The 25,175-nt window shown below is 46.1% G+C and overlaps 1 protein-coding gene across 6 annotated transcripts in view; it reads right to left on the reverse strand.

The window, feature by feature from the left end:
* Window positions 1–25,175, reverse strand: part of LRRC3B (leucine rich repeat containing 3B) — a 95,767-nt gene that overhangs the window by 56,655 nt on the left and 13,937 nt on the right. Inside the window, exon 1 of one of the 6 annotated variants that reach the window (XM_059882310.1) lies at window positions 4,355–9,665. The gene's annotated coding sequence lies outside the window, so the exon portion shown is untranslated. 6 annotated transcript variants of the gene reach the window in all.

The raw sequence follows: 25,175 nt of genomic DNA on the forward strand, positions 1-25,175 counted from the left end.
AGCCATGTATCAGAGCCACCTGAGAGATTTTTCAAATTACTGACGCCTTGCATACGTGCGGGCATGCTCAGTTGTGTCCAGCTCATTTTGTGACCCGATGGACTACAGCCTGCTAGGCTCCTTTGTCCATGGGATTTTCCAGGCAAGAACACTGGAGTGGGTTGCATATCCTACCCCAGAGGATATTCCAGACCCAGGGTTCGAACTCGTGTCTCTTGAGTCTTCTGCATTGGCACAGATTCTTTACCACTCCGCCACCTGGGAAGACCAATGCCTTAGCCCCAGCCTTAGAAATCCTGGTTTGCTGTGCGCAGGAGACAACCCAGGTCTCAGAGAATCATTGAAGCTGTGCAACAGACTCCAGTCTGCAGCAAAGTCTGAGAACCACTGCTGTAGAGCCTTGGGATCTCCTCCAGGCCCCTGCTACTGAAAGATCAGTCTCTACGTCTGCTCATCTTGGCATAGATGGAATGGTCTAGAAAGCCTCAAGCATCCATTTCAGTGTCTGAATCCATCTAGGCCTAGGCTGGCTAAGACACCCAAATCTCTGATGGCTTTTCAGTCATGACTCTATTACATAATTGCACAGGTTATTAGAAATAGACCACCAGGAACAGGAAGGCATGATAACGATTCAGCCAGGCACTGGACTGCTTCCACATCTAGGAAAAGTATCATGCAGGCCACTTTAGGATGCTAACTAAACTTGGAAAGAAATATCTATCTGGTGCCACTGAGTAAGGACACGAAAAACTTTTCCTCCAATATCCACGTGATATAATTCAACTCTGTAAACTAAATCCTATCGATTAGAGGAGCCGTTGTTTTCAATCTGGTGTCTTTCAGCATGGCTGTGCCTGGAGACACTATGGCACACACGTGGGAGAGGCTGTGCTCCAGAAGACACAGTTCCGAGTGAGTTTAAACGCCTGCCATTACTTCCCGGGTGGCTCAAGTATAAAGATCCACCTGCAATGCAGGAGACATGGGTTCGATCCGAGTCAGGAAGATCCCCTAGAGAAGGAAATGGCAACCTACTCCAGTATTCTTGCTGGAGAACCCCATGGACAGAGGAGCCTGGCCGGCTACAGTCCATGGGGTCGCAAACACAACTAAGCAACTGAGCATGCATGTTATCATTATGAAAGAAAAAAGTGAAAGCGTTAGTCGCTTACTCACGGCCGAGTCCCTGCAACCCCATGGACTGCAGCCCTCCAGGCTCCTGTGTTCATGGAATTCTCCAGGCAGGAATACTGGAGTGGGTTGCCATTCCCTTCTCCAGAGGATCTTTCTGACTCAGGGATCGAATCCAGGTCTCCCACATTGCAGGCAGAAAGCAAAATTTAACACTTGGCCATGAGCTGTAATTGGAGGTATGATTCAAGAGCCGAGAACACTCACCACAAACAAGAGCTCTCAGAATCCCTGCTAGGTTTTAGGGTATCTTGCTGTTCGGTCACTAAGTCGTGTCTGACTCTTTTCGACCCCTTGGACTGTAGCCCACCAGGCTCCTCTGTCTATCTCCAGGTTATCTTACCGTTGTTTAAAAGACACTGTGAGCTTTCTACTCTCTGAGTTTTTCTGACATGTTTTGTGTTACTCACCATCCCTCTCAGCCCCCCAGGCTCTGAAATCAGTGAGAAATGACATGTCAGCTTCTCCTAAAACATGATTAATGGCAGAGCAGTGTCCGCCACATCTGAACCCACATGTGTATCCAAGCCCATCTCAGAGGATATTTTCCATCAGTCCTTTTGCCATCTTGTTAGTCTGCCTGTAGAAAAATGACAGGCATTCCAGATTTCCTGGAGAAGCTGTCCAGACAGGGGCTGGCAGCTGAGCTACATGTCAGGGAGATGCACCTCATTTTCCTTTCATTAAGCCCCACTAATGTTTTCTCTTCCCCTCATTATTCTCTGCCCCTCACTATGGTCTATGCTTTTTATCTAGTGTTTTAGGCACTTTTTGTTCTCTCTTTCTCGGGATTTTCTCTGCTATCTCCTCCATTCTCTTATCTCACAAGCTCAGCCTTTGGTTTTGGGGTGACTCCTCCCTAAATGTGAGCCTACTGGGGATGCAGTCACCCCCTCACCTCCTCCTGGCCCTGGCAGTGCCCTGCCCACACTGGTGGTAGTGGAAACAACTCCATCTGGAAGCACATTAAAGATACAGGTGTACACCGTAATAAAAATGGGCAGGCATAAGGACCAGGACTGAAAAGGGGAGAACGCAGAAAAAATTGAAAATATTTTGTAGGGTCATGAAATTTAGGGAGATGCTTTGTTTTACTTTCGCTAGTGTTGTTATTCCTTTGTTAATCGAATTTTAAACTTTTGAATAAAAAAGCATGATTTTTTAAAAAGTGTTGTTGTTTAGTCACTAACTCATGTCTGACTCTTTGTGACCCCATGGACTGCAGCACGCCCGGCTCCTCTGTCCTCCACTATCTCCCGGAGTTTGCTCAGATTCATGTCCATTGAGTCAGTGATGCTATCTAACCATCTCGTCTCCTTCTCCTCTTACCTTCAATCTTTCCCGGCATCAGGGGCTTTTCCAATAAGTTGGCTTCTTGCATCAGGTAGCCAAAGTATTGGAGCTTCAGCTTCAGCAACTGTCCTTCCAATGACTATTCAGAACTGATTTCCTTTAGGGTGGACTGGTTGGACCTCCTTGCAGTCCAAGGGACTCTCAAGAGTCTTCTCCAACACAATTCAAAAGCGTCAGTTCTTTGGCACTCAGCCTTCTGTATGGTCCAACTCTCACATCAGTACAAGACTACTGGAAAAAACCATAGCTTTGACTATATGGATGGCCCTTTGTTGGCAAAGTGATGTCTCTGCTTTTAATATGCTGTCTAGGTTTGTCGTAGCTTTCCGTCCAAGGAGAGGATCTTTTCATTTCACCTTCTGCATTGATTTTGGAGCCCATGAAAAAAGTGACTTATCTCTAAAATACCTGTGGATTGCCTTTTAAAAAGTGGGCTCATAGAGTGAGTAATTCAAAGAGTGAGGCAGACAGTAATGAGCGCCTTGGCAGAGGAGGGCTTAGTGCGTGGGTGTTTGAAACGGCTGGTCCTCCCGGAGCACAGCACACTCTCTGGACTGAAGGCTTCCCGTGCATCCTTCCCCGAGGCGGTGCTCATTTTCTTGCGGACCTGGAGCTGACCCGGCTCAGCTTCTCTGCAGCCTTGTGTTAGTCTCCTGGGCTCCACCATGCTCTTCCCTTAGGTTCCCTCTTTGGCCCCACCGGCCAGCTGTGCGGTGACACCTAACATGTGGTGGCGACAATGCTGGGTGAGCAGACGAGACCGAGAGGGACGCTGGGGCCACCAAGGGTCGGCTCCGCCCTGCAGGCTGGCCGTTCTTCCCGCCCGGGCCCAGGGACCCAGCCAGTCCAGGGGATCACAAGGGTGGTGTCCTGTTCTCATCTATACGACGGCTTTCTGAGAACCCATTGAGGACAGGAGACAAAGTCAAGGGCCTACCTAGAGTAAATTCTCAGTATGTGGTCATTTTTGTTACACCAGCACCTTCTGAGTTAGATGCACAGGCTCCATGGATGAGGAGGGCAAGCTGGAGTAATTTTCCATCTACCTCGGGACAACCACGTTCTTAACATTGTAAAGAAACTATAAAAATTAATTTAAAAGTTTGTTTGAAGTATTTATAGAAAGGGCTTCCCTGATAGCTCAGTTGGTAAAGAATCCGCCTGCAACACAGGAGATCCCAGTTGGATTCCTGGGTCAGGAAGATCCATTGGAGAAGGGATAGGCTACCCACTCCAGTATTCTTGGGCTTCCCTGGTGTTTCATCTGGTAAAGGATCTTCCTGCAATGTGGGAGACCTGGGTTTGACCCCTGGGTCGGGAAGATCCCCTGGAGAAGGGAAAGGCTACCCACTCCAGTATTGTGGCCTGGAGAATTCCATGGACTGTATAGTCATAGAGAGTCTGACAGAACTGAGAAACTTTCATTTTCACTTATAGAAAACAAACAAACAAACTATATTCTTTAAGATGGGCAAAAGGTACTTTTGTAACTCATTTGAAGGCCTGTTCATTCTCCCCACTTCAGAGGGGCTCCAGAGAGAAGAAAATGAACAAAAGGTCTGTGTGGGATTTGTTCTGACAATTCTCCCATTCATTCATTTATTCATTCACTCAGCAAATACTTGCTGAGTCCAACCATAGGCTGGACTATCTGATAGGTGCCTGGGATACAGTTTGATAAAACATATTTATAGACCCCATGGAACTCAAGACTAGAAAAAATGACAAATACTGACTAGTAAGGCAACACACACACATGCTCACGTATGATGTATCAGCAGGTGATGAGTGTATGGAGAAAACTCACGGGGTAAGGATGCTAGAGCGGAGTGTGAGAGGGTACGGAGTGATCACGTCTCACAGGGGATGGACAGAACAAGACCCTCTGACATCTGTGTGGAGTCTTCTCTGGACACCTCCTTGGAAACCATTCTTCAGTAAGATGGACCCAACTGATGCACAGAAATTCTTAGTCTACATGACTCGCAGAGTAATTCATTTTCAACATACCCCTCCTCTATCTGAAAAAGTGATTTTCAGTGATAATCATGAAATGTGCCCTCACCAGATGAAATCATGCACTTGAAGGAGCCAAATGTTAAACACAAATAAAAGCCACAAGTGGTCTCAGGGAATGACAGAATTCAAGCAACTCGAAGTCTATTCCTTCTTACAATTGCTGTGTTGTTGTGGTTTATTCCAAAGCTACAGCTTCAGTGCGAGAACAGGGACTTCCCTGGTGGTCCGGTGATTGACTCCATGCTCCCACTGCAGGGGGCGTGGGCTCAGTCCCTGGTCAGAGAACTCAGATCCCTGCATGCCGTGAAGTGGCCAAAAAATTTAATAAATAAATGCAAGAATATCAGAGGTGCTGGAGACCCAAGCTGTGTGTGAAGCAGGAGAAGGATCCCAGAACAACTGTGCCCTTGTTGACTGGATGGCTGAAATCATGTGAGCAGTCTGCATAACTGGGACTTCTCCCTTGGAATCAACTTTCATGTAGAATACAGCCTTTATTACATAATAAGAAGAATGTGCTGAGACTTCCCTGGCGATCCAGTGGTAAAGAATCTGCCTGCCAATGCAGGGGACACAGGGACACTTGATCCCAACCCTGGGAAGATTTCACATTCAGGGGAGCACCTAAGCCTGTACAACCACAGAGCCTGTACCTTAGCGCCCAGGAGCTACAATTACTGAAGCCCATGTGCTCCCGAGCCCGTGCTCCACAATGAGAGAAGCCACCACCACGAGAAGCCCACACACCGCAACTAGAGAGTGGCCCGCAGGTAACAACGAAGACCCAGCACAGCCCAAAATAAATAATTTTTTTTAAAAAAAGAGTCTGCTAATCTGGAGCTCACATGTATTATTAAAGTTGAACGGTAGCCACAGCAACGCGTATTTTGGGGAGGAAAAAGTATTTTATCACTGACATTATTTAGAAATGCTAGTGTTGGTCATGATGAGAAATAGAACCACTCTAAGCCCATTCACAACAGTTTTAAACTCTCCCTGCCTGCTACTCCCACTGCCTGCACCCCCCACCCTGCAGACACGGCACTGATGGGCGTAAGAAAAGAGGAAGAGGAGACAGAAAATGCAGAGCGGGTCAGAGTCAAGCAGTGTGGATAATGGTCCAGCATGAACGCTGAGATGCACCCCGAAATACATCCGGGGTAGCAGGTGGGGCCGTGGGGGGCCTCGCACACCAGGTTCAGGAATCTGACTTTATAGACAACTGTGCTGTGCTGTGCTTAGTCGCTCAGTCGTGTCTGACTCTCTGCAACCCCGTGGCGAGAGTATTGCAGTGGGTTGCCATTCCCTTCTCCAGGGGATCTTCCCAATCTAGGGATCAAACCCAGGTCTCCCACATTGCAGGTGGATTCTTTACCAGCTGAGCCACCAGGGAAGCCCAAGAATACTGGAGTGGGTTGCCATGCCCTCCTCCGGGGGATCTCCCTGATCCCTGAGTTAGACAACCAAGGGTCGTCAACTGTTTTAAGCAAATCAGTCCAACTCAAAGTCTTGTTTTTGAGACATGAATCTGGTGGAATTATAAAGTAAGAATTGAGCTGGAGGAAGAGGCTGAAGTAGGTGCAAATTTGGATGCCTAAGGTGAAAAGCGATCAAGGCCTGAAGTGAGGTGAGTCTCCTCCAAAGTGAATGGAAATGTATGACTTTAGGGGCTTTAGTGGTGGAGGAACCTGCCAGTGCAGGAGATGCTTGAGACAAGGGTTCCATCCTGGATCCAGAAGATTCCCTGGAGTGGGACATGGCTACCCACTCCAGTAGTCTTGCCTGGAGAATCCCATGGACAGAGGAGCCTAGTGGGTTTTGGTCCATTGGGTCACAAAGAGTCGGACACAACTGTAGTGACTCACACACATGCACACACATGTGATATTAGAGCAGAGATCAAACACCACAAAATTAAAACTCAGAGGGTTTGCATTTATTTTTAATTTGGAGAATATGAAGACAAGGGTGTGGGGAAAACAGTCTCGCAAGCGTCATCTAGGAAATTTCTCTTCAGTTCATGGATGTTGGATTCTGAACTGAAGATGAAATGTTTCTGACATGAATGTTCCTAAAGAAGCAGCCCAGACAGGCCAGAGGAACAAAGGATTCCCTTTGAAAGTTACAGCTCAAATGTTCAGTTTTTCCACAAAAGCCACTAAAAGCTTTCCATCCTCCAAAAGAAGAAAACCCCCAGAAGAATCACTTGCATGGTGTTCAAGAATATTTTGTCTGGTGGTTGGCCCCACCTGAGACAACCCTCCTTGGCTCAGATGATGTCATAGGAAATGCTGGGCCCCTTAGGAGTTTAGCATCTACCTTCTATTTCTATTTTTTTCCTTGAAAAATGTGTGTGTGCTCAGTCCCTCGGTCCTGTCCAACTCTTTGGGACCCCATGGACTGTAGTCTGCCAGGCTCCTCTCTCCATGGAATTTTCCAGGCAGGAATACTGGAGCCGGTGGCCATTTCCTCCTTCAGGGGATCTTCCCCACCCAGGGATCGAAGTCTCGTCTCTTGCATCTCCTGCTCTGGCAGGCAGATTCTTTACCACTGCACCTCCTGGGAAGCTTCCCTGAAAACATAAGTAACTTCAATCGAAAAAAGAGGTATGCTTTAATCCTTGGTCTGAATGAGTGGTATTTCAGAGCTGTGATTAATTTGTGATTTCTCCCATGCTAATTAATTCACCTCTCCTCTTTCTTTTCTTTTCTTTTGGTGGAAATAATGGGGAATGAATCACCTCTCCTCTTTAAAGCTCCCTTCAGGAACCCTTAAAACTCTCCAGAAGAGGAAAGTGCCCTGTTCTTCTTTATGAGTTGGCTTAAGGGAGGAATGAAAGTTTAAGAGAATTTTGTTGTTGTTTAATAGCTAAGTCGTGTCTGACTCTTTTGTGACTCCACGGACTATAGCCCAAGAGGACTTCCCAGGCAAGAATACTGGAGTGGGTAGCCTATCCCTTCTCCAGGGAATCTTCCTGATCCAAGGATCGAACCCTGGTCTCCTCCATTGCGGCAGATTCTTTACCACTGAGCCACCAGCAAAGCCCTTAAGAGTCTGTAGAGTCAATATATTTGTTATGGATAGTTTGCTGATTTAAGTCAGAGTCCATGTTAGAAATTTGGTGTTTCCACTGGCATGACCTGCAATACCCCTGGATTCTCTTGGCTTCTTATGAACACCAACAGTCTAATGGTATAATGTTCATAACAGAAAATCTGTAAGCTGTAATATCTAAGTCTCCACCTAGTAGGATACTGATAATAAATGTAATCACTTCTCCTGTGCTCAGTTATTTAGTAGGATAGCTTAGAATCAGGATGCTGTAGCTGAAGCAAAGTTCAATCATAAGAACTTTATAAGAACAGATACGGTGAGTTCTTCAAGTCTACTCATTGTATGGGGAATCAGTGAATGTATTCAAAGGGTACACACGTCCAGTTGTAAGAGGAAAATATTTTGGGGAGGCAATGTACAGCTGGTGATGATGGTTAATACTGTATTGTCTATTTAAAAGTCATTAAGAGAGCAGGTCTTAAAAGTTCTCAAAAAAATTTTTTAAGTGTGTGTAAATGGGTTAACTAATCTTACTGAGATAATCATTTCACAATATGTACATATACTGAATCATTACATTGTATACCTTAAACTTACACAGTGTGATATGTCAGATACAGCTTTATATCTCTAAAAAAAGCTGGGGAAATTTTTGCTTAAAAAAACCTGGGTGTTGCAACTGTTCATTCTTCAAGTCATTCAAATTAAAAATTAAAAAGAATATAATGATAATAGTTTTGCATCAAGCTTCAAAATCCTTGTGCTATATACTTCTTTTATTGGTAGGCAGGTGCCTTTATATAAGGGTTTCTCTTTCGAGTTTGACAAAGAAACCGTACATTCCAGGAAGAGGGCAGGACCCAGTTTTCTGGAGAGGGGAGAGAAACAGATGCAATGTGCAATTTCCTTTTCTGACTCAGTTTACCAAAATCACATTTCAATACAGAGGGAAACCATCCATTTTGAGAGCCACAGATAAAGTAATTTTTTTCCCCCAAATTCAAGATTTGTTTTCATTTTCCTAAACTGGATATTTCAATTTCCTCGGAAACCTGAGCCCTTGTTCATTTCCTGCGAAAACTGAGCCTGGGGAGGGGAAAGGGCACAGGACCCTTTCCTGTGTCTACATGCTGTGTCTACAGCCAGGGGGCCGCCACGCGGGGCTCTGGCCGTCTGAAATCTGGCCAATCAGCCTCTCTGGGGATGATCGCCACACTTCCAAAAATAAAAAACACATCTTTCTAGCCAGGAATCATGGATTGAGATTCCTGAAAGCCCCTCTTCTCCCTCTGCAATTTAAACCAAGCTCTTTCAAAGTCAGCATACTACATCTTAATGGAAGCCTGAAAAGGTTATCAATAGTAAAGGCTGAAAGTTTTCCACAGTGGTAGGTAGATGGGGGAAAAAAAGAAAAAATGTTTACACTGAACCCAGGGGGAGGTACTCAGAGGTTCCTGATCAGCACTGCCCTTGAGGACCACCGCACTGCCGTCCTGAAGAAATGCAGGGAACGAGGGCTGCGCTCGCCTCGGAGCTGACCCCTCTGTGTTTGTCTCCACGTCCCAGACCAGGGACAGGACGGTTTTTGAAGCGAACCGTGGCACAGGAAGCTGTGCCGGCCACAATCGAAACGGCGCAGGCTCTGCGTGGTCCTCTGCACTCCGGCTACACCTGCTGGCCTGCTGACGACCAATTTCCAAGCCGGAGGATTTTTTTCCTCTTGCTTCAAATTCTTCCGAGTTTCATTGGAAACTGGTGCTAATGAAATGTATCAGGGGTTAAGGCTGATGTCAGAACTGCCGGGATCTTTACAGAAAGTTCTGCAAGAATGCGAAGACGGTGCCTGGGTCTGGGTGCTCCCCACCGGGGAAGGGGTGCTCCCACGGGAGGGGAGACTGACCGACGCGTTAGTTGCATGGAGTTTTACAACTTCTAAAGTCTTCTCAGAAATCTTTCACCCAGGCTTCCCAAGTGGCTCAGTGGTTAAGAATCTGCCTGCCAATGCAGGAGACACAGGTTTGATCCCTGGTCCGGGAAGATCCCATGTGCCACAGAGCAACTAAGCCAATGTGAGTCACAACCACTGAGGTTGCGCTCTAGAGCCCGGGAACCCCAACTACTGAAGCCCGTGCTCTGGAGCCCATTCTCTGCAACAAGAGAAGCCACAGCGTGGAGAAGCCTGAGTACCACAACTAGAGAGTAGCCCCCATTTGCTGCAACTAGGGAAAAACCCGCAGAAAATCAGACACAGTACAGCCAAAAATGAATCAATAAATAAAAATGTCAAAAAAGGAAACCTCATACCATCTGACCTGCAGACCAGCTCCGCAAGGCTCTTCCATCTCTAGCGGAGTCCCCCGTAACTCCTGTGCAATTAATATTTAGCGAGCCACTTGTTGAGATTGAAGGCGGGAGGAGAAGGGGATGACAGAGGATGAGATGGTTGGATGGCATGACCGACTCAATGGACATGAGTTTGAGTAAACTCCAGGAATTGGTGAGGGACAGGGAAGCCTGGTGTGCTGCAGTCCATGGGGTCACAAAGAGTTGGACAGGACTGAGCAACTGAACTGAACTGTACATAACCATGCACTGGGCAATCAAGGTAGTCAAGGCCGCTGTTCCCACCAAGTTCAAGGGTGCACAGGACAGAGCATCAAAACCAGCAAAGAAAGCATCAAGGTGACTTAGGAGAGGGAGAGAAGATGTGAAGAAAACCCATCAGGGTACCATGTTGCAGCGACCAAGGATGGGAGCTACTCTGAGTGGTGATGCTTGAGCTCAGAACTGAGCGTGAGGAGGAGCCACTGGGGACCCGAGGGAGGGACATGGGGCCGCAGCAAGTGCAGGCTCGGCGGCTTCCAAGCAGGAACAAGCCGGGCGGCATCTTCTGCAAACAGAACGAAAGCCAGCAGACTGGCGGGGCTGAGCAAGAGGATGGTGAGAGGTGGGCTGGAGTGTGAGCTGCCAGGCTTAAGGAAGCGAGACAGGGTGAGACCGGCTCGTGTCTGCTGGGTGTTCACTCTGAGCCAGGCCTTGAGCCAAGTTCAGGGTTGTGAGTAGGGAGGCTGTGCCTCGGCCCAGGGCTCCAGACCATGCCATCCTGCCCAGCCCACACTCTGCCATCTGGGGCACCATTCAGTTCACCCAGGTGGAAACAGGGCACATTAAGGAACATGGACATTTTGAATCCCTTCTACCTGCCGACCTATCCCCGGAGTGATTTCACATGAAGGACATCATTTGGGCCTGGATTTTAAACATCGGAATTTCTTTAATGCTAAGGAATATCGTCTTCACTTCCTGTCTTTGGCGGCCTCTGGGCTGGAGAATCAGCTGACTGGTTCTATGCTCTGGGATAAATTCAAGCACTGCAGATAGAATATAATTATCAGATGAAACTGAAAAGATGACTGAAAAAGAAAAAAATAAAGAAAACAGATTTAATGCCTCCAGGAAATGAAACCGAATGGATCCTGCTCGGTGCTACAAGGAAGATGATATCAATTCTGTCCCCCACCCTCCTTTACGCAAGTTTGAATAATCTCCCTGTCACCGCTTTTACATGAACTCAAATTGCTTTAGAAACCTGTCACAGTGAATTAGCAAAAGGAGATAGTAATTCAGAGGGGTGCCAGTGTGGCGTTACTGAGCATTGCTGGTTGGAAGGCTTCCTGCAGCGTTATTCGGGGACAATAACTCACTTTGATCACCGAGTGTCAGGGTGAGCAAATGATGGGCTTTCTGTGGTTTTTAGATCTAACTTTCTTAAAAGTCCGTCATAAAGATGAAAAGTGCACAGAGAACATCTGCCTTCATCCACCCAAGAATGAGGACACGGGCACACCCAGGGTCGGCCCCACCCTGCAGTCACTGGGTGTGGATGAACCGGGGGACAGACCCCACGCAGCCCAGCAGACACGCAGGTTTCAGAAGATCCTTGACCTTGACATCAGGGGCAGACTTGAAGGCTGGGAGAATGAGGAATCGAGGAATCCATCACGGAGACGTGTAAAATGGAATATTCTTCCCAGTGATCTTCACAGTGGGTCACCTCCTCAGAGAAGCCTTCAGGTCACCACCATCCTCTCACGTGCCTTATCTCTCTCTGTCATGTTCCCTCGTGATTTTCTTTTTCCTCCTAAGACTTAGTGATTTTTTAAAATTACTCAGTTCATCTCATTCCTTACCTAGATACTTCTGTTTCCCCACCAAGAAGCACAATCTCCACGAGGAAGAGGATTCCACAGTCTTCCATGAGCCCCTAGGAATGATGCCCAGAGCCTGTAGGCCCTCGATGAATGTTTACTGAAGGACTTTTGAATCCACAAAATTCTTATTATACCAGAGGCTATTCTGTATTAACACTGTTGTTTGATCAGCTGTCGTAGCAAAGCCTGTGCAAACAAGAACCTAGGCTGTCCCCATGAACCATCCTTGGCTCTGCTGACCAGAGACGGACTATGACCAACATTACTTGGAGGAAGGAATCTTAGCTGGGGAGCAGCTGCAAAAAATTTCTGCACAATGTAAGACTACTCCTTACTGAAACTGTGTATAAGCCACTGTGTCCCTGTCTTTTCAAGTAAAAAGCTGACTCAAGAGTTAATGATTGGGAAATGCAAATAGGTAGAAACCAAGAATACCAGTTGGGCTAGGGAACTGGCTACAATTTGGACTATAAATCTGCCACACGGCAGATGGGGGATTCACCACTCCCAGTTCCCTGAAAGATACAGAAAAAAGTCTGACACAGGTCCCTAAGTTATTTTTACAGGAAGCAGACTCCCTCCAGACGAAAACTGCTGACCACAAGAACATACACCCTAGACTCAGTTGAAACCAGAAGGTTGATGATGCTTGAAACTTCACCTTAAAGCCAACTAGTCTGAGAACCATGCTTGAGCTGACGGCCCACCCTGCAGACCCTCTCCCACGCTGCCTTTAAAACCCCTTCCCTGAAAGTCATCAGGGAGTTCAGGGCTTCTGAGTGTGAGCTGCCCATTCTCCTTGCGAGTACCCTGCAATAAAGGCTGCACTTTTCTTCCCCACAACCCAGTGTCAGTGGACCAGCTTTACTGTGTGGGGAGTGCATGCAAGTCTGGTTTGGTAACATTAATAAGACTGGGAAAATGTTATCCAAATTCTCAACACTTACTGTTTGATCTGCTTCGTGAAAGACTGAGCTTATCACTGAGATTTCCCTACTTCACAAAGTCTAATATTTTCTCCAACTTTGTATTTCGAAAAATATTTAAGTCTAAATCTACCAAAGAGTACAAGAATTGCTACCCTGGGCCTTCTGGATGAACTGGCAATTTTCTGTCACGTTCGCTTTCCCTCTCCTTGTATGTGAGTGTGTATGTATGAAGGTATACATGTGTGCTTACGTATGGGCAAGCATGTGTACATGTCAGTGTCTATATGCATGTGTATCTGTGTGCATCTGGGCATGCATGTGTACATGTCTATGTGCATGTGTGTTTTTGTGTTTCTGCATCTGTGTGTATATATGGGCATGTGTGTGTGTGTGTCTATATCTACGTGTGCCCCTGTGTGTTTTGTGTGTGTATGTATCTGTGCATGTGTGTGTGTGTGTGTGTGGGCATTACACACACAAATGAGTATATGTGAATGTACATATATTTTGGCTTGAGCTATTTGGGAGTTAATTATTAATGGGCTTCATCCCTCAATACTTTAGCGTGAATCTCCTAAAACCAAGCATAGTCCCCATATGATGATCATCACACTCAGGAAATTTAAAATTGATAACTCTATTCTCATCTTAATAAGCAACTGGTTTCCAAATTTCCCCAAGTGTCCTAATGTTCTTTATAACGTCTCATTTCTGATTCAGGGTCCAACCAAGAATCACACGTTGTGTTTAGTTGTCATTCCTCTCTAGTCTCCTTACTCTAGAATGGCTACCAGCTATGCTTTTTTGGGGGTGTGTGTGTTTTTTGGGAGGGCGGGGGGTGCTGGTGTTTTATGACAAGACATTTTTGTATACTACAGGGCCAGTTGTTTTATAAAGTTTCCCTTCATTTTAAGTTGCTTGATTTTTCTCCTCTAGTTAAATCCAGGTTAAAGTCTAATGTTTTAAGTACCTAACATGACCAGTATAAAGTAGATATAAAAACTCAGGTCCCCAGAGGAATTCCCTGGCTGTTCAGTAGTTAGGATGCCATGCTTTTACTACCGAGTGCCTGGGTTCAACCCCCAGTCAGGAAGCTAAGATCCCACAAGATTCGTAGGATGGCCAAAAAAAAAAAAGGTTCCCCAAAAGGAATTTTTAGGCTGAAATACCAAACCTGTGATGAATAACACTTCCAACTTAAGTATCAGAGTCAAGGATCCCCTGATAAGACTGTGTCCTTGTCTGAGTTTGTTAAAAGGCTCATTAAGGCAATTTAGTGTTCCCCACACACCAGTCACTCACATTGTACCATCAAGAGTTTTGCAACTAACACATCCAGTTTTACCTGCACTAGCATTTATGCTATCTTTTTAAAAATTCAGTTTATTTAAACTCTTTCTTATCCTAAGAAATGATGCCAATATAAATAGTTTTGCCATTTTGCTGTATTTTTCTATACTATCGAAGTATACATAAATACAAAAAAAAAAAAAAACCACAATTGTGCACATCTAAAGCACATCTACAACTTCCATTGTACACTGGGGAAATACTGACCAGAGTGGGGTCAAAAGCTCTGTGTGCACTCGTGGGCATGTGTGAGCACTCGTGGGCAGGTGTGGACACAGCACAAAAAGCTCTTTCAAGTACCAAGGAAATAAGAAGATGCCAAGGTTGCCAGGCCAAGCCGGGGGCCACATTCAAACACGACAAGACCTGCCGCTCCTGAGAGACAGCTGCTGTCCCTCGATACCGGATGGATGGCCTCTCCATTCATTTCCCAACCCCTCAGCAGGAAAGGCTGAAACCGGGGCTGGGACAATGCTGCTCGCACAAACGCTGGCACCGACAGAACCGCTGTGTCCTCCGGAAGATGACTCTTCTGTGTAAAATAGTGGACTGGATCACACGACTTCCGCTGTTTCACTCTCTGCTTTTCCCAGACAAGGAGACTGAGATCCACACATGCTTGTGGGCTGTCCAGCACCACACTGGGGGTTGCTGGTGAATCAGGACCTTCATCCACAAATTCAGATGCCCAGGTCAGTTCATTCTACCCTTCTGGAAATCCCCGTGCCAAGCCTACATAGCTATTTATATGTAAAACCACCTACACACACACCATATACACACATAAAACCATATTTATATATATGTATACAACACACGTATACACATGCATACTTATGTTATGTAAAATCATGTCCCTGCTTCCTGCATGCCTCCTGAACACCTTTCACCACCACCGTGCCCCAGAGAGAAGGGCATTCGCCAAAACTCCCCTCCTCCCCAGTGTGTTTGTTATTCACCAAACAACCATCTCTCCCTGTAACCCTGTTTCCATGAACCACACAACCAACCTGGAACACTTTCAGGATCTCTGCCCATCTAATATCCCTGCCAGTGTATAATTCAGTTCAGTTCAGTTCAGTTCAGTCGCTCAGTCGTGTCCGACTCTGCGACCCCATGAATCGCAGCATGCCAGGCCTCCCTGTCCATCCCCAACTCCTGGAGTTCACTCAAACTCATGTCCATCGAGTCGGTCATGCCATCCAGCCATCTCATCCTCTGTCGTCCCCTTCTCCTCCTGCCCCCAATCCCTCCCAGCATCAGAGTCTTTTCCAATGAGTCAACTCTTCACATGAGGTGGCCAAAGTACTGGAGTTTCAGCTTCAACATCAGTCCTTCCAATGAACACCCAGGACTGATCTCCTTTAGGATGGACTGGTTGGATCTCCATGCAGTCCAAGGGACTCTCAAGAGTCTTCTCCAACACCACAGTTCAAAAGCATCAATTCTTCAGCACTCAGCTTTCTTCACAGTCCAACTCTCACATCCATACATGACCACTGGAAAAACCATAGCCTTGACTAGATGAACCTTTGTTGGTAGTGATTTTGGAGCCCAAAAAAATAAAGTCTGACACTGTTTCCACTCTTTCCCCATCTATTTACCATGAAGTGATGGGACTAGATGCCATGATCTTAGTTTTCTGAATGTTGAGCTTTAAGCCAACTTTTTCACTCTCCTCTTTCACTTTCATCAAGAGGCTTTTTAGTTCCTCTTAGGCACCTACAGACCTGGGGAGTTCCCCTTAGTATATAATTATACCATTAATATTTGTTGCTGTTTACTCATTAAGTCATGTCCGACTCTTGTGACCCCGTGGACCGTAGTCCGCCAGGCTCCTCTGTCCATGGGATTTTCCAGGGAAGAATACTGGAGTGGGTTGCCATTCCCTTCTCCAGGGGATCTTCCTGCCCCAGGGGTTGAAACCACATCTCCTCATAGGTAGGTGGATTCTTTACCACTGAGCCCCAGGGAAGTCTCAACCAGACTACAGAAGGCAGCTTTAGACCTGCAGACAACAGGGCTGGGTCGGCCACTTCCTTTCTCCTGTCTTCTATGACCCTGTGAACTAGAGGCCTGGCTGGCTCAGGGCTGGGTACCAGCGGCTAGTGGATCTCCACTGATCCAGGACACCCTCAAGGTGTCTGGATCCAGGGGCCTCTCCCCTCCTTCATCCCCACATCAGCTGGTTCATTCTGTGGCATCTGTCTCCTTAGCCTCTCTGCCCAATACCCCGCTTCTCATCCCCACTGATACCCCTTGAGGCAGGCCCTCACCTCCCTACACACTGTGACAAGGTCTCCTTCGGAGTATCCTGGTCACACTGCCTGCTCACCAGTGGGTGTGTGGTCCATGGGCCCCCCAGGACCCTTCCCAGGGATGAAGGGGGCTGAGACTCTCCATACTACTGCAGACATGACCTGACTTGTAGATATGATGGAGACTGTTTCCATAATACTATAGACAGGACACTATAGACATGATCCACCTTTTCTGCTCTTCATCTGTCACAAGTGGATTGTGGGGTTTTCCCAAGGCTCTCTGCCATGGGCTCTCACAGCAGTGAACCCGGAGCAAGTGGAGGAAGCAGATATTCACATGGTGTGCAGAAACCTAAAATGAAACCACTCTCCTCGCTGAATTTTTGTTTTGGAAAATAAATTCTTTTTCATAAAAAATTGTTTTTACGCTAATATATAATGTGCTTTTTGTTGTTAGTTTTAATGCATTAGTAACCATTTCTAAAATTTCTTGGTTTTAATTTCTAATTTACAGTATTCAGTAAATATGGGCAACATAATCCATGTAAACAAAACTTCTTTGACATCCTCCATCAGAGTTGAGAGTCCAAAAGGTTTCTGATGCCAGAAAGTTTGAGAACCACTGCCTGAGTTATTTTCTTAAAGAACATTCATTTATCATGCTACTCCTGCAATGTATGAGCTGTTGCTACCCAGAGGTAAAGTCCTCATGAATTTAGCAGGGCCTTGAAAACTAAGATCATGGTATCCAGTCCCATTGCTTCATGGCAAATAGATGGGGAAACAATGGAAACAGTGAGAGACTTTATTTTTGGGGGGCTCCAAAATCACTGCAGATGATGACTGCAGCCATGAAAAGACATTTGCTTCTTGGAAGAAAAGTTATGACCAACCTTAACAGTATATTAAAAAGCAGAGACATTACTTTGCCAACAAAGGTCCATCTAGTCAAAGCTATGGTTTTTCCAGCAGTCATGTATGGATGTGAGAGCTGGACTATAAACAAAGCTGGTGCTTTTGAACTGTGGTTTGGAGAAGACTCTTGAGAGTCCCTTGGACTGCAAGGAGATCCAGCCAGTCCATCCTAAATGAAATCAGTCCTGAATATTCATTGGAAGGACTGATGCTGAAGCTGAAACTCCAATACTTTGGCCACCTGATACAAAGAACTGACTCATTTGAAAAGACTCTGATGCTGGGAAAGATTGAAGGCAGGAGGAGAAGGGGACGACAGAGGGTGTGATGGTTGGATGGCATCACCGACTCAATGGACATGAGTTTGAGTAAGCTCCGGGAGTTGGTGATGGACAGGGAGGCCTGGCGTGCTGCAGTCCATGGGGTCACAAAGAGTCAGACACGACTGAGCAACTGAACTGACTGACTGAGGCTGGACATCCCACCCACTCCCACCCCCTTCCTCCATGGAGCCGCCCCACACAGGTGTCCTAAGCCAGCTGCACTGGTTTTGTGTTGTGTTGACTTTGCTTCGTTTGCCCGTGTTCTCCGGAGTTCTCTAGCCTGGGGGTGCAAGTGAAGACTGGCCTTGGCAGAAATCCATGTGAACCCTGGCAGCAGAAGTGAAGCCATGGCATCAGACTGGATGGCCCCATGGCCGCTCCCAGGCAGTGGCTCCCCCAGTGCTGAGCGTGGAGGTGGCCCATGGTTCTGAGTGTGCGTGTTCAGCTCCTCCAGCTTCTCGCATGGGCAGGGGCTCCAGTTCATCCTCCCAGGCTCCGATGGCCCTTGCTTCCCTCACCTCCCAATTCCCCCTCCGAGCCCTGCTGACCTAGAGCAACTTCCGGCCCATCACCAGGAGACGCTGTGCTTTCTGGAGGTCTCACTGGCTCCCTCCCTGGGCCCTGTGCAGTGGCTTTCCTCTGCTCTCTCCTGTGCCCTTGTGGACATCTGCATGCTGAGCTTCTCCCAGGACTCCATGAGGCCTGATTTCTGAGATGAATGCATTAGGCTGTGTCATTTGCGATGGCCCAGCTCCCCTTCCCACTTTCTAATTCATACTAAGTCATCAGGGTGCCCCCCTCCTCCATCGGATGGAAAACCCCCTAATGGTAGCTTTCCTCAATTAACTCTGAGTCTGAGCCAGGCTGGGACCCGGGACCTGGGACCCTTTGCTGCAGTGCTCGCACCTGGACAAACGTCTCCTCCAGCAACAAAATACAAAGGAACTATCAGGGATTAAAAACAATTGCTTGCATGCAGTTGGGGCAAATTATGGACAACAAGATACACAGAGACCAAGAACCCAAGTGCCACTTGTGAAGAGCTGGGGACAGGAACGAAAGCAGGGTGCTGCATATTGCCCCCTGTACTCAATACCACCCAAGGATGGTCAAACCACCTAAGTCACCCCTCCAGCCCGATCCTTGGATCCACCCCTGCTCTCACCCTGTAGAAGGAACTGCACATCCTCGTCAGGGAGTGAGCAAACGAATCCTGTTACTTGTTTTCATCCCCTCTATGCAGCGGGGATCCCCATAAAGCCTTGCCTGATTTTCTTGTCTGGCTTCTGATCAATTTTTATTGATCAAGGAGGCCAAGAACCCTGGTTGGTAACAGGTCCTGAAGCCCTTTTGAAGCCATCCTCATCAACTCAAAGCCCAGGTGCACACGCATGACTCTTCTCCCTGGAGTCCAGCACATTTATACAGCATTCCACCTGCCTTCCTCTGTGACCTCAGTTTTCCACAGATCTGTCTCTCCCCTCCATGTTCTGCAGGCTCTCTACTGTCAAAGACAGGATCTCATGGTTTGTATTTTTCTTTCCTCAGTGCCTGGAACAAACGCATATTTGTGAAATAACCCTAAGACAGGGGAGGTGGAATAAAAATGGGATATGTGTTTCTAAAGGTCAGACATGAGGGGAAAGGCTGAGTGAGAAGAGCTGGAATTGAAGAATTCCATATTTCTAGGCAGGAGGGTCTGTACAAGCTTTTGTAGGCATAAGGATGACTTGGGGAGCTTGTTCAGAATGCAGACTCCTAGTGCCACACTTTCAAATATTCTGATTTAGCTGGTTTGGAGCAGGGCCTACAACTCTCCAGTTTAAGGAGACACAAGGGCTCCTGAGGAAGAGGGTCCTCAGAGCACAGCTCCAAACCACCAGCAAAAAGAACACAGTGGTGGGAAGGATGCTAAGGTCAGCAGTTCTCAGACAAAGCTGTTCTGAATCACTTGGTGGGCGAAGGTAGGGAGAGCGAGGAAGACTTGATAAAAATGCAGTTTCCTGGGCTCTGCCCAATTTCTCAGAATCAGAATCAGAGGTACCTTGACAGACATAGGCATCGGGGTGGAGAGTCAGGAACTAGACTCTCAGTCTTGAGACCCTGAGGCAGAGGTGTGAGCTTCCTGGCACCTGCCCCACCCCGAACATTCCTCCTAGGAAGCCGAGGGTACAGGTGCGGGTTGTCCCCAGATGTAGGTGACCAGTAGTCTCTTTTGGTTACAAGAGAGGTCCTAGAAAAACGATCATGAGCTTTTGGAAAAATACTGGATTAAGAAAAAGACAAATAGAACGGATTCACAGAAAGAACAAAGAATCGGAAGGACAAAGCTCTCTCTGTAATTTTCCCACCGAGTTTTCCCTGTGGGCTCTGTGTCTAGGGACCCCTCTCCAACGGCGCTCCGTATAATCTGGACCTGCACCATTTAATATGGTAACCAGCTTCCAGCGCTCAAAATGGCAAGACCAAGAAGCCGAAGGCTGAATTTTAATTGTGATTTATTCAAAATGCAAAAACTAACACTCATTCAGTTATTGGAAGATGTTTAGGTATATTTGAAACAACTTGGATACGCAAATCCGATTTTCAACAGTACATTTTATGAAATGTAAATGTAGGTCAAATAAGTCTGATGAAAATTCAGTGTCCAAAATGCAATGGGCTGCGGGGTATAAAATACACATGAAATTTCAAACACTCGGTGTGAAAAATATTTAATACGTTTTAATTTGGTTTTATGTTTAAATGATAATTTTGGAGATATTGGGTTTAAGTAAAATAAGTTATTACAATTAATTTCACCGTTTTCTTTTTAGATGTGGAGTGTAGCTACTGGGAAGCTGAAATTAAGTAAGTAGCTAGCATTATGTTCATATTGGACAGTTCAGTGCAGTCAAGATTATGTAAACCTTGACCCCGAATGTTGTCACTGAATATTTTTAAACCATCTTGGAACGTTACTCTATAGACAGAAATGCGTGTATAAAGTTGTCATTCCAGAGGACCACAGACTGAATCCAAAGATGCTACCATTTTGGAAACTCAGTCTTTTCTGGATCTCGCCTCTACCCCACCTCCACCCATGACGGAGCAGCCTCCAGGGTAGCTGACAAGTCCCTTCTGAAAAGAAGCCTTGGGATTTTCAACCCCCAGTCTGGAGTCCACACACCGCGAGCACCCTCTGCCTCCAGCAGCATTCCTTTCAAGCGACTTTGGCTTATTTCAAACCAGCCCAAATAGTTCAAGAACTAGCATTGATAAGAATTTTCCAAATATTATACTGCTAGCTGTCAAAGAAGACCCAACAGTATTTTAAATAAAATCAATGGCGTCTCTCTCCAAAGGGGCCAGGTACAAAACCAACCGCTCCTTAGGTTAAATCCTGGCGTGTTTGCTAAATAAACTACCAACAGAAAATGACATTCTTTTAAAAATTCCTTCTAACAGGTCTCATCCCCCCGAAAACTGCTTTGTTTGTTACCAGGTGCTTACTCACACCTTGAGCAGAGGGTTCTCACTCAGGGTCCATCCACCACTCCTCAACATTACAGCCGTGGCTAGAATAAAAGGGATCCACAATGGTGGAAGGTCTTTTCTGATTTTTTTTTTCCTCCACTGATTAGCAGCTGAAATTTAGCATGTCCTTCAAATCTCAGGGCTTCCCTAATAGCTCACCTGGTAAAGAATCTGCCTGCAGTGTGGGAGACCTGGGTTCGATCCCTAGGTTGGGAAGATCCCCTGGAGAAGGGAACAGCTACCCACTCCAGTATTCTGGCCTGGAGAATTCCATAGAGTGTACAGTCCATGGGTCATAAAAAGTCGGACACGACTGAGTGACTTTCACATCACCTCACTTCAAATTTCAAGGCAAGCAACAAACTATATTACTATTATCAGGACCTATGATATCAGCAATAAAAATCACAGCTTTTTTCTTTCTCATAACAACACAATTATTTCAGAAATCCTGAAATATGATTTATGCACGTCATAACTTTATGGTAGTTAATTCTTCCTGACTATAGCACCTCATGGGCTTCCCGGGTGGCGCTAGTGGTAAAGAACCCTCCTGCCAGTGCAGGAGACTTACGAGATGCGGGTTAGATCCCTGGGTCGGAAAGATCCCCTGGAGAAGAGCATGATGACACATTCCAGTTTTTTTTTTTGTTTTTTGCTGGGCCAGGCCATGCATCACCCGCCTCCTGGACCGCCCCGGGCCCCCAATCCCCAGACACATTCCAGTTTTCTCGCCTGGAGAATGCCATGGACAGAGGAGCCTAGCAGGCAACACTCCACAGGGCTACAAAGAGTCGGACACGACTGAAGCAACTCAGCACGCACACATGCACAGCAGCACCTCATAACACAGAGGCAACTCCTGGTCAATCTCTAATCTGGTCATTGGGATGAGGTGCTTTCTCCACCTGGCGATCCAGACACGGAACATGCTTTATGGTCTTACCTGTCTACACTTGCTTGTCCTTCATGGACACATGGGAAGAAATCAGCTATTTAAATTATTTGTTAGAGTTTTGCAAAAATGAGAATTTGTAACTCTTTGTAAGTTAGCATTGTTTTTTGAAATATGATGGGTGAGTCAGCTACAAGTCTTTACCAGGCACATTCAAACACATCTGATGGTTAAGCTAACTAAAGTGTGTTATTTAAAGTCATTTTTAAAATACGGTGACAGATTGGGCACCATGCATAAGGTTGTAAGTTCTGTGAAAATCAGTGTGTTTCTGTATTTTTTTTGTTCTTAGTAATTCTACATACCTTTTATGTTTTGACTTTTTTTGTATTTTATTTAAACAAATAAAAGTATTAATTTTAACATTAATATTTTAAATTTTATTTAAACAAAATAAAATGTAAAAAAAAAATAGTAAGTGTACATAGATTTCACTAGACTGCCAAAAGAATACATAGCAGGAAAAAAAGTTAAAACCCCCTTACCCAAGCCTTCAGTTCAGTTCAGTCTCTCAGTCGTGTCCGACTCTTTGCGACCCCATGAATCGCAGCACGCCAGGCCTCCCTGTCCATCACCATCTCCCAGAATTCACCCAAGCCGTACAGGACTCCAAATACCCACGTGTTTTTAACTCAGGGCACCTGCATCTGGTAGAATCCACAGGGTTACCCAGCGCCCATCAGGATCACCCTCACACTGCCTTCTCAGCCCACAATTGAGTAGCAGAAAGTCTCTCTGTGTTTCAGTCTCTATTCTTGCCAGCACACAGCAAAGGTAGAGAAAGGCACGTGGCTGTTTACAGAAGCCATGGTGCACAGCTTCACCTGAGAAAGCCCTGGAAGCTGACGATGACTGAGAGATTTTGGAGCCTGTGGAGCAAACAGTAACCTCCTAGTAATTCAGTAAAACGCCATTAATTGTTCTTAGAAACCAGCTGGCTCTTCCACCCTCAATATGAAAAGCACATTAAAATTTTACCTGTTATTTCTGAAGCTACTTCCCTTCATGGGTTGAGTACAACATGAATGTATATTTAGAAGCAGTACAGCACCTTCCAATTAAAAAGAAACTGGAGTGAGGCTTCCACAGTAAAACCGGGCTGGGCAGAAGAAAGTGATGCCTGCTGGAAGCCCACATTTCTCAGCGCTGTTGTCCCAACATTCAGAAACACCCCTGGCTTAAAAACAACATTGTTGCTTTTAGAAATTTTATTCTTCATTTTTTTTTTAAGCACCAAAAACAAGATTCAGCCCACAATTTAACATTGTCAATACATACTCTTCATTACACAATGACACGCCAACTGTTACCTAAGCACGTCAGACTCTTCAAATCCCACACCCACACATCGTGAACTCATCTGCACCCAGATATGAATAAAGATGAAGAGCATCTTGAGGAAATAGCATCTCCATGCTCAAATGGCAAAAGCCGTGGAGCAAAGTCCTCCTAGCGTCTGAGGGAATCTCTCGGAGGAACAAGAAAGACCCCAAGAGCCACCGTGTTCTCAGAAAAAAATCACATCCTTCTATGACAACCTGCCCACTGGGCATTTAAAGTAAAAAAGGACCTTGGAAGTCCTTTCCAATTTTGAGGTCCTAAGATTCTCTTATAAAGAAATGATTTTTCTTTGTTACTTGACTAAACTAAAGGTAATAATGTGTTGGTAGGTCAGCAGCTTCAGATCAGATCAGATCAGATCAGTCGCTCAGTCGTGTCCGACTCTTCGTACCCCATGAATTGCAGCACGCCAGGCCTCCCTGTCCATCACCAACTCCCAGAGTTCACTCAGACTCACGTCCATCGAGTCAGTGATGCCATCCAGCCATCTCATCCTCTGTCGTCCCCTTCTCCTCCTGCCCCCAGTCCCTCCCAGCATCAGAGTCTTTTCCAACGAGTCAACTCTTCGAGTGAGGTGGCCAAAGTACTGGAGTTTCAGCTTCAGCTGGAGTTTCAGCTTCAGCATCATTCCTTCCAAAGAAATCCCAGGGCTGATCTCCTTCAGAATGGACTGGTTGGATCTCCTTGCAGCCCAAGGGACTCTCAAGAGTCTTCTCCAACACCACAGTTCAAAAGCATCAATTCTTCAGCGCTCAGCCTTCTTCACAGTCCAACTCTCACATCCATACATGACCACAGGAAAAACCATAGCCTTGACTAGACGAACCTTTGTTGGCAAAGTAATGTCTCAGCTTTTGAATATGCTATCTAGGTTGGTTATAACTTTCCTTCCAAGGAGTAAGCGTCTTTTAATTTCATGGCTGCAGTCACCATCTGTAGTGAGTTTGGAGCCCAGAAAAATAAAGTCTGACACTGTTTCCCCATCTATTTCCCATGAAGTGGTGGGACCAGATGCCATGATCTTCATTTTCTGAATGTTGAGCCAACTTTTTCACTCTCTACTTTCACTTTCATCAAGAGGCTTTTGAGTTCCTCTTCACTTTCTGCCATAAGGGTGGTGTCATCTGCATATCTGAGGTTAGTGATATTTCTCCCAGCAATCTTGATTCCAGCTTGTGTTTCTTCCAGTCCAGCGTTTCTCATGATGTACTCTAGGTCAGCAGCTTAACTCAGCATTTTCTTATGGAGAATCGGTCCAGGAGACCTTATGTGGGGTGAACGAGGAAAAACTCAGACTACTCACAGCTTCTTCTCTACAAGAATTATTTTTCCTTCATCTCCAAAACCACGACTGCAGGAAATTTCCAACACTCAAATGAACTGTTTTCCAAATGTTCGTTTATCAACTGAACGTTTCCCACTCCGTTCATTAGTGTTCATTCATTCTTTCATTTGACAAGAAGTTACTGAGTGCCTACTAAGTGCCAAGCTGGCAGTGAGCATGAGATATCATGCCATAAAAAAGGCACATCTTTTCCCAGAGATGTTTCACAAGGTGGCTAGGTACCAGGCTAATCTATAGCAACCTCCTGTATTAGTCATCTCAGGCTGCCATAACAGAATACCATAGACTAGGTGCAACGGGAATTTTGTTTCTCTCAGTTTTAGCGACTGGAAGTCCAAGATCAGGTGCCAGCATGGGCAGTGTCTGGTGAGGGCCCTCTCCTTGGGTCACAGAAGACCCTGTTCTTCCT

This window comes from Bos taurus, chromosome 27 (genome assembly GCF_002263795.3).
Source record: "Bos taurus isolate L1 Dominette 01449 registration number 42190680 breed Hereford chromosome 27, ARS-UCD2.0, whole genome shotgun sequence".
NCBI lineage: Eukaryota > Metazoa > Chordata > Mammalia > Artiodactyla > Bovidae > Bos > Bos taurus.